Below are 9,311 nucleotides of genomic sequence, written 5' to 3'. Positions count from 1 at the left end.
TATATGTCATTTTTATATATACACTATATTGCCAAAAGAATTTGCTCACCTTCCTTGACTCACATATTCCATTCCTAATCCACAGGGTTCAGTATGATGTTGGTCCACCCTTTGCAGCTAGAACAGCTTCAACTCTTCTGGGAAGGCTGTCCACAAGGTTTAGGAGTGTGTTTATGGGGATTTTTTACCATTCTTCCAGAAGAACATTTGTGAGGTCACATTCTAATGTTGGATCTCTGCTCTAATGCATCCCAAAGTTCATCCACACCAGACTCTGCCATCCATGTCTTTATGAACCTTGCATTGTGCACTGGTGCACAGTCATGGAAGAGGAAGGGGCCAGCTCCAAACTGTTCCCACAAAGTTGGGAGCGTGGAAGTGTCCAAAATGTCTTGGTATGCAGAAGCATTCAGAGTTTCTTTCACTGGAACTAAGGGGCCAAGCCCAGCTCCTGAATAACAACCCCACGCCATAATTCCCCCCTCCACCAAACTTTACACTTGGCACAATGCAGTCAGACAAGTACCGTTCAAGATCGCCAGGTGGAGAAGTGCGATTCATCACTCCAGAGAACGCACCTCTGCGTCCAGTGGCAGAGTGCTTTACACCACTACATCCGACGCTTTGCATTGTACTTGGTGATGTACACTATGGCTTGGATGCAACTGTTCAACCATGGACACCCATTCCATGAAGCTCTCTGCGCACTGTTCTTGAGATAATCTGAAAGTTTGTATGTCTGTAATGATTGACTCTGCAGAAAGTTGACGACCTCTTTGCACTGTGCTTCAGCATCAGCTGCCCCGCTCCGTTAGTTTACGTGGCTTATCACTTCGTAGTTGAGTTGCTGTCATTTCCAAACACTCCTATTTTCTTATAATACAGCTGACGACTGAATTTGTTCCACAGGTGGAACTATCACAGTTCCACGCTGGAATTCACTGAGCTTCTGAGAATGACTGGGAGCTTCATGTACAGCCATCTCAAGGGTTTCCAGAGAATGGTCCACAAAGATGGATAAGTCTGATTGCAATGCCATAACTCAAATAACCATTATTTACATGGTTCATTGGTTACTAATTCTGCAGAAGAGAATCTCCGAATGCCCAATACGTTGAACCTTGAAGCAGATGAGCTACTGCAGCAGAAGACCACAACACCTGCTCCGGCTGTCAAATAAGAACAGGCAGCGGAACAGCCAGCTGAGGCTACACCATGGTTTGCATGGCTCTTCTGGACAAGAGAATGTTGGAAACGTTGATTACAGGAGACTGATGATTACAGGAGACATTACTCGATGAACATATTTAGAGCTTATACCAGAAGAAATGAGACTCGGATAAAAACGTGAAAAGATTCATTAAAAATTCCTGAAAGTATGAAGTAGGATCTCCTGGCACAGTGCTGATGACACAGGGCACAACGCCACCTAGCAGTGATACACAGGAGCCACGTTTAAACAGATATAAACAGAAAGAACTGGTAACCAACAATGGAAAATATGTAAAAGGAACAAAACTTGGGCTTAATGGTCCGCTTCCGGGGGATACCCTGTTCCAGATCAGGAGGGAATACATCAGAGCAGGAATACACACCACAGTGTCAGTAGACAGACTGTATCTCCATGGAAACTATTTAGGTATGGAAACTACAGCACAGCATTTTAACTACAAAGGAAAAATGAACCTGGAAAATAGAACATTACAACAGAATGTACAACAGTACAACAGAAGCCAATAAGCAACACCCACTGGCCACACTGCTCTGCATACATGACCTCTGTGTGTTTTTGCCTTCATAGGTGTTGTCCTGTTAAGCGTCATCCTGTCAACTATTGTCCTGTTAAGTGTTGTGCTGTTAATTATTGTCCTGTTAAGTGTTGGTTTATCTTTTTCTTTTTTGGCACCATAATGCTTGGCATACTCAAATATAGGAAACCCATTTCACACACTTTGAAAATCAAACATTTAAGAATAATTTATTTAGCCATGTCAGCTTTGCATTCTAAACTCTAAAGCCTACCTCTAAAAAGGAAGAACTTCCATTTTAATCAGTAAAGCTGTTTTCTTAATCCATGACTCTGTAATAACAGACCCAGAGGGGTGTTATTATTAATGCATCAATCAATAACAAATCCTTTACTCTAACCAGCATTAATAACTTAACAAAGATGAACCAGCAATTTTTCATGATTTCTCTTCCACAACTTCTGGTTCAAGAGTTGCCATTGGAGGGGATTTTAAGTACAGTTCAATATACAGTTCAGTATATCAGTTCAGTATATCAATACTGACTAACATCCCTCCCTCTTTGGCATCACAATTATGTTATTAAACAATGCATGGATGACCTTGGTGTTAGTGACAACTAGAAATCATAAAACCCACTGACAAAAGAAAATTAATATTTTATACACATTACCACTAAGCCTTCTCACATATTGATTCTTTTTTTCTCACAATTTTTTGTACCTCTAAGCTACTCTACCTCTAAGCTACTCTACATCTACATTACTCTACCTCTAAGTTACTCTATATCTAAGTAACCTGCAATTCTAAAATGCAAATCTACACAGTTATAATTTCAGATCATGGACTGGTATGCATTTGACTACTCTGCATCCATCTGAATTATTCCCCTGGAAGATGTCTATTTAAAACTATATTCCCTTAAAGACCCACATTTCAGTACACTATTCAAATGAGGATGGGAAAGTTTCTGAAGTTTCTCAGACTTTATTATGGGAAACTTACTAAACAATATTGAGACGTGAGATCATATCATGATATAAAATAGTATTTAGAGGTAACGATCTCATTCTAAGACTAAATTAGCAGTCCTGATAGACAATTTCAGAATCAAACAAGAGACGTAAGATTTTAGCTCAATGTCATTAACACTATAAATTATTTCTTCATTCAGAGATTCAAACATCTTTGAATGTGGTAATAAATCATGTAAATGCCTTGCAAATTCCTACAATAAAAAATGGCTTAGGCAGTTATGATATGCAAAATCTTTAGACCCCAGATCCAGACCAAGACCCAGATCCAGCTACTGCCCAAGATCACTGACTAATGCTGAGTTAAAAATAATTAACAAAGCACTTGCAAATCAATAATTAATCAACTAGAATCAATCATATCATCTATTATACACCCAGATCAAACAGGATTTATTAAAGAATGGCAGTCTTCAGATAATGTGCATCGGTTATTCAATATTTTAAATTTTTTTCCATGGAAAGAATATAAACAATTAGTGTCCTTTGAAAGTATTTGACAGAGTAAATTTGAATATATTTTTATAGTGCTTGAAATATTTGGTTTCAGTAAGAATTGTATTCAGTAGATTAAGCCATTACATAATTCTCTTAAGGAAATAGTTGTGACGGGCAGGGTGAGCAACTCAAAAAGGAAGCGATCACGCCAAGTCTCAGGGAAAGAGGATGGTTTAATAGAAAGTGTGCAAACCAAAAACCCGTGCATTGTTCCAAATGAAGGAAATAATAACCAGCAGTCAACTGGTACAAAGACAAGACGTATATAGACGAACAAACGACCCTCAGGTGAGACGGATCACGGGTCCCGCCCACCTGAGGGACGAACATCACGTGACCAAAAACAGGACCGCTGCCGCTGTAACCGGGGGCGACCAATAGGGGGCCCCCCCACAACGTGACAGACCCCCCCACCAAAGCCGCACTCCCCTCCGGATGTGCGGCTTACAGCGGCAGCACACAAAACACAACAAAGGGGCGGGAGGGCGGGGACAAGACAGGGACCCGTTCCCTGCCGTCCTGAGCTGAAACACAAAACACATAAGCTCCTCGTCACAGGACGCAGACAAGGCAGGGACCCGTTCCCTGCAGTCCTGGAGCTGAAACATAAAAACAAATACAGGTTAGCTCGCCTCCTGGGCGGGACCCTGGACCGACCGGGCCGTCAACAAGACGATAACCACACCCCGGTCGGTCACAGGGCCCTCGTGCCCTAACCGGCCTTCGGCCGCTTAAGCCCCACCGCTGTGTGCGGACCGGGAGCACATGGCCCAACAAACGTCATAGGTGTGGATGTGTGCAGGCCGCCACACTGGGGTGCGGCCACGGCTTCTTCCGACCACCTCCCGAACCTACCTCCTCGCTCGGAGCTGACCCCTGCCCTTTCGCTAGGGGTCACCCCAGACTCCTGGGGAGTGAACCCCTCCCGAGGCCCCTCATCTCAAGGTGGACTCCTCCACCCAACCCAGGAGCGCCAGAGACCAGGGCCCTGGCAATCCGCAACAGGGACACGCTGGTCACCCCGAGCTCGAAGGAGAGGGTCTCCTCCTGGAGACCCCACTAGGTCCGGGAGTGCCGCAGTCCACCACCAGGAGCGACCTGCAACACATCACACACACACACGCACACAGACGACACACAACACATAACACGCACTGCCCTGCCTGTTAAAACCCCCTTTACCCAGGGGGGAGGAGACCCCTTCTTAGCCTGAGGAGACACCCTGCCGCTAACACCCCAGGCATCCTCTGCCTCCTTAAAGGGGTACAGGGGCTCCTACCTGCTCAGGGGTCCCTCCCAACAGGACAGGTCTCCTAACGGAGCAGTGCCTCAGGACATGTGACATGTGGCTCAGGAACCCCATAGCTCCCCCCCAAAAACATATTTAGGGGGGGCCCCTCCGGGGAACAACAAAACAAAAAACACAGACACAACATTTAACATATACGCACCCAAGGTGCCCTCCATGCCACATCCAGTGGCACGGGACCTCTAATGGGCCCCTCCCCACACACAGTGAAGAGGGGTGCAAGAGAGGAATTACATTCTTGCAAATTTAGCAGTTTTATGTCTAAAATGTGTTTATCTCAATACCTTCAATTGAAAGACTTATGTCTAAGAATAAGAATAAAACCCCTCACTATCTCCACCTTTAACTCAACTCACTAACACACTATTAAAGCACAAGCACACTCTGACACCCATCCACCCCACAGGAGCATAAGAGGGACAGATATCCCTTTCTATCACACGTAACGCGGACATACAGATGATAGGCTACAGCGTGATGTTATTCACGTCACACGTCACACAACACTAGGTGTTTCAAATGACATTTTCTGAATTGGATATCTACATGCACTGTTAATTAGTCACTTAACAATTGTTTATAGTTTACTGGGTGCATACAGCAGTCAAGCAGTTCTGGAGTCAGGTCATATATCTCCAACCTAATAGATATATCAACATTCTAGGGTTAGGGTTAGTTCTGGAGTCAGGTCATTAGATATATCTCCATCCTAACAGATATATCAGCATACCTGTCACAGTACGGCGGGCCCCCTACTGGTTGCCTTCGTCCACAGCGGCAGTTGTCTTGTTGTTGTTGTGTTGTGTTCGTCCCTCAGGTGGGTGGGGCCCGTGCTCCGTCTCACCTGAGGGTCGTTTGTTTGTCTATATATGTCTTGTCTTTGTACCAGTTGACCGCTGGTCATTATATCCTTCATTTGGATCGCGTCACGGGTTTTTGGTTTCCGCAGACTTGGCGTGATCGCTTCTATTTTATTTCGCATTCCCTGCCTGTCACAATACCACTGTTTACCAAATGTAAATGTAAATCTCTTAATAGATGATATATCATTAGAATCAAACTTCAGCAGTAGATGGAAGCCTATTTTAAAATATTTCTGATGCCATATTTGTTTATTAAAATTTCAACCTCGTATGTGAATTAGGGAGTCATAGCTCCTAAATTCATCTGCTAATTCTATTCTTTGTAAACCTTTGTAAATAGTTATCTATAAATTCTACAGTCTTACGTTGAACATGTATATATTCATTTTGAACATTTTATGTATATGTATATAGGGTACACAAGGTTTCCAAGGAGGTGAACATTTCACATAAAGGTGCCTCATCGCATCCACTGATCAGCAAACCAGAAGCTCTTTGGCTCCTTGCCTTTTTGCTGGTGGTGCAGGTGAAGGACCTCTGTCTCTCTGTCTGTCTACCTGGAACATCTAGGGATTTTTCATAACTCTAGTACACTGTGGTTACTGCTCAGCATGTTTTTTTCAGATATGTTCCACTTTAATTAATCCTTTTTTTATTTTGTATGTTTTGTATTATGAGTATTTTGGGCCCTGAGGACCAGGATGAGAACAGGTCTCCTGAGGCAGGAGGCCCACAGAGGATCAGCTGTTAGATTCCACTGATCATCATTAAGAAGCTTTTCACAATCGCCCTTTCCTCAGCCGACCTCATTTAGATGTTTAATTCCCACAGCTTGCTGGTTGGGGCACGTTTTACTGCACACATGCCCACTGATGGACTCCTCGCCTGGGCAGTAGATCTGAGGAGGGTAAGGTTGTCCCTGGAGGGTCATGCCTCGATCTTTTTGTTGTAGTTGTTAATTAATTGCATCCCCAAAGCCCCACAGTGAGGCTAGTGCTGTGCTGAGCTCTTGGTCTGTACTGCTCCGAGATCCAAGTGGTTTTTCGTCTGTACTGCTCTGATTACAGAGTTTCTTGGTCTGTTCTGCTGTGAGAACCAAATGGTTTTTGGTCTGTACTGATCTGATTAACCATTGACTCTTGGTCAGTTCTGCTCTGCTACTATGTTTTGACTCCTGCCAGGTTCTAACTACAATGTGACTTCTGAACAATATGAAGACAATTACTTGTCATATCCATCTACAGGTCTAAAAGCGTTCTGCTGTGGAAGAATACCCTTAACAATGGTAGTGGAAGGCTAACACTAACACAGCTGTGGAAGGCTAGCACTAACACAGCTGTGGAAGGCTAGCACTAACACGGCTATGGAAGGCTAGCACTAACACGGCTGTGGAAGGCTAGCACCAACACGGCTATGGAAGGCTAGCACCAACACGGCTGTGGAAGGCTAGCACTAACACGGCTGTGGAAGGCTAGCACCAACACGGCTATGGAAGGCTAGCACCAACACGGCTATGGAAGGCTAGCACCAACATGGCTGTGGAAGGCTAGCACTAACACGGCTGTGGAAGGCTAGCACTAACACGGCTATGGAAGGCTAGCACCAACACGGCTGTGGAAGGCTAGCACTAATATGGCTCTGGAAGGCTAGCACTAACACGGCTGTTTAAGGCTAACATTAACACGGCTGTGGAAGGCTAGCATTAACACATCTGTGGAAGGCTAACACTAACACAGCTGTTTAAGGCTAACACTAACACGGCTGTGGAAGGCTAACACTAACACTGTGACTATCAGTAGTGCAGCTACGTCTCTTGAATTGTGCACGGTATGATGTGGAGCTGTGGGAGGCTAATGGCTGTGGGGGACTGGTCTCCCCTGTTTGGACCCAACCAAGTTCACACACATGAGAATGCTCAGCTAATGGAAGCACCTCACAGGTAGTAAACGTGGTGTAGCCCTAAGCAAACTTAGACGAGGGGATGAGGGAGCACTAGTTGGACAGAAAAAAGACTAATGTTATTGATCCTCTGTGTCTGTGGATTTAAGATGAAGAGAGTGTACATTGCAAACTTGGGAGGGCTTTATATGAAGACTGTGACGGGCAGGGAGTGCGAAATAAAATAGAACCGCCAAGTCTCAGGAAAAAAGGATGGTTTAATGAAGAAATTGCACAAACCCCTGACGCGAGCCAAATCACGGATATAATGACCAGCAGTCAACTGGTACAAAGACAAGACATATATAAAATGTAAATGTGCCATATTTTGTCAATTGTGATTTTTTACACTGCAATCGAAATTTGTCCTCTGCTTTTTACCCATCTGTGCAGTTAACACACACACACACACCAGTGATTACTAGGGGGCTGTGGTGCACATGTGCCCAGAGCGGTGGGCAGCCCTAGCCCGGCACCCTACCACCAGGCCATGACTGCCCCGCCATGACAACCCTCAGGTGAAATGGATCACGGGCCCTGCCCATCTGAGAGACGAACACAACGCAACAACAACAAGACAACTGCCGATGTGGACGGAGGCGACCAGTAGGGGGCCCGCCGTACCGTGACAATGACCAACACTAGGCTATCCTAAATCCATCACAGTCAGTAAAACAGGCAGGCCCAGAATCATGAAGAACCCCAGAAGGCTGAACATTTTCTCACCATGCCACTATATTTGTACTTGACACAGCAATGTGATGTCATTCCCTCAGTGGTACATCTTGATAGGACCCAGAATGATTCGTACAGGGTTGGGAAGACATGAGGAACCACTCTTAGGGTTGTTATGCTGCAGGTTAGGAGGCTCACAGAGGGCTGGAGGATTAACCGATGACCTGAATGGGCTTTGAGATCGTGGGCCAGGTCACTAACATGTGCATGAGCAGAGGGACACACGTCCACGTTGAGTTTTGCTGGGATGGGGACGGTGGGGGGACACGTGTCCATGTACCAGCAGCATGACTTATGCCATGTGCTCTTGGCTGACTGCCTGAGTCTGCAGCAGGACGACTGTGAGGGACGGTGAGGGACTTTGAGGTGCATTAGCCAAATGAAGCTCTCCACTCTCTCTGCCCCATTACCCCTCTAATGACACCAGCGAGCGCTCATTGTGTTTGAGCGTTTGGGGGGAAAAAGTGAACAAAAGAACTGTATTTTTATGTGGTAGGACAGTAGGATAAACACAAACCCCCCTGACACGCACTGTAGGACAAACACAACCCCCAAAACCCCCCAACTTGCACGGTTATTGTAAACACGGTCTGGTCTGGTTTCCTGTGATAACCATGTGGACTTGTCTGGGTTACTGGGATAACCACGCAGTCTGGTTTCTGCCTTAGAATGCGAAACGCTGTGTAATGTAAACGTAAACACATCCTCTGCTCCAAGCCTGGCTTCATTCTCGTTCCCCGGTCCAGTTCCTCCTACTGCTGAGAGCAGAGGGCAGAGTTCACATGCCCAACTGAAAAGTGGTGCACAGACTCCTCTCTCACAGTGCTGTCGGAAAGGTGAGTCTCTGACCTGCACCTACACCCCGGGCCACTCTCCCGTCTACCAGAAGTGTCCTGACCCTGTAGGTTCAGAGGAGGGCCAGTGCTCTTTCCTCTGAGGAGTAATAGCAACCCTGCATCACTGTCAGTTAGCACCCTTACAAAACATCTGACCATGAAACTACTTCCTGAACGAATGAGTGGGTGTACACATGCCCTCATACACGCCCACTTCCACGCCCTCATATCCATATACATGCACACACGCTCACATCCATGCCCTCATATCCATATGCATGTGCACACGCTCACATCCACGCCCTCATATCCATATGCATTTTTCTACCAGAAGTTCTACATTATTTCTC

The sequence above is a fragment of the Brachyhypopomus gauderio genome, chromosome 10 (genome assembly GCF_052324685.1).
Source record: "Brachyhypopomus gauderio isolate BG-103 chromosome 10, BGAUD_0.2, whole genome shotgun sequence".
NCBI lineage: Eukaryota > Metazoa > Chordata > Actinopteri > Gymnotiformes > Hypopomidae > Brachyhypopomus > Brachyhypopomus gauderio.
This window is presented reverse-complemented; position numbering follows the sequence as displayed.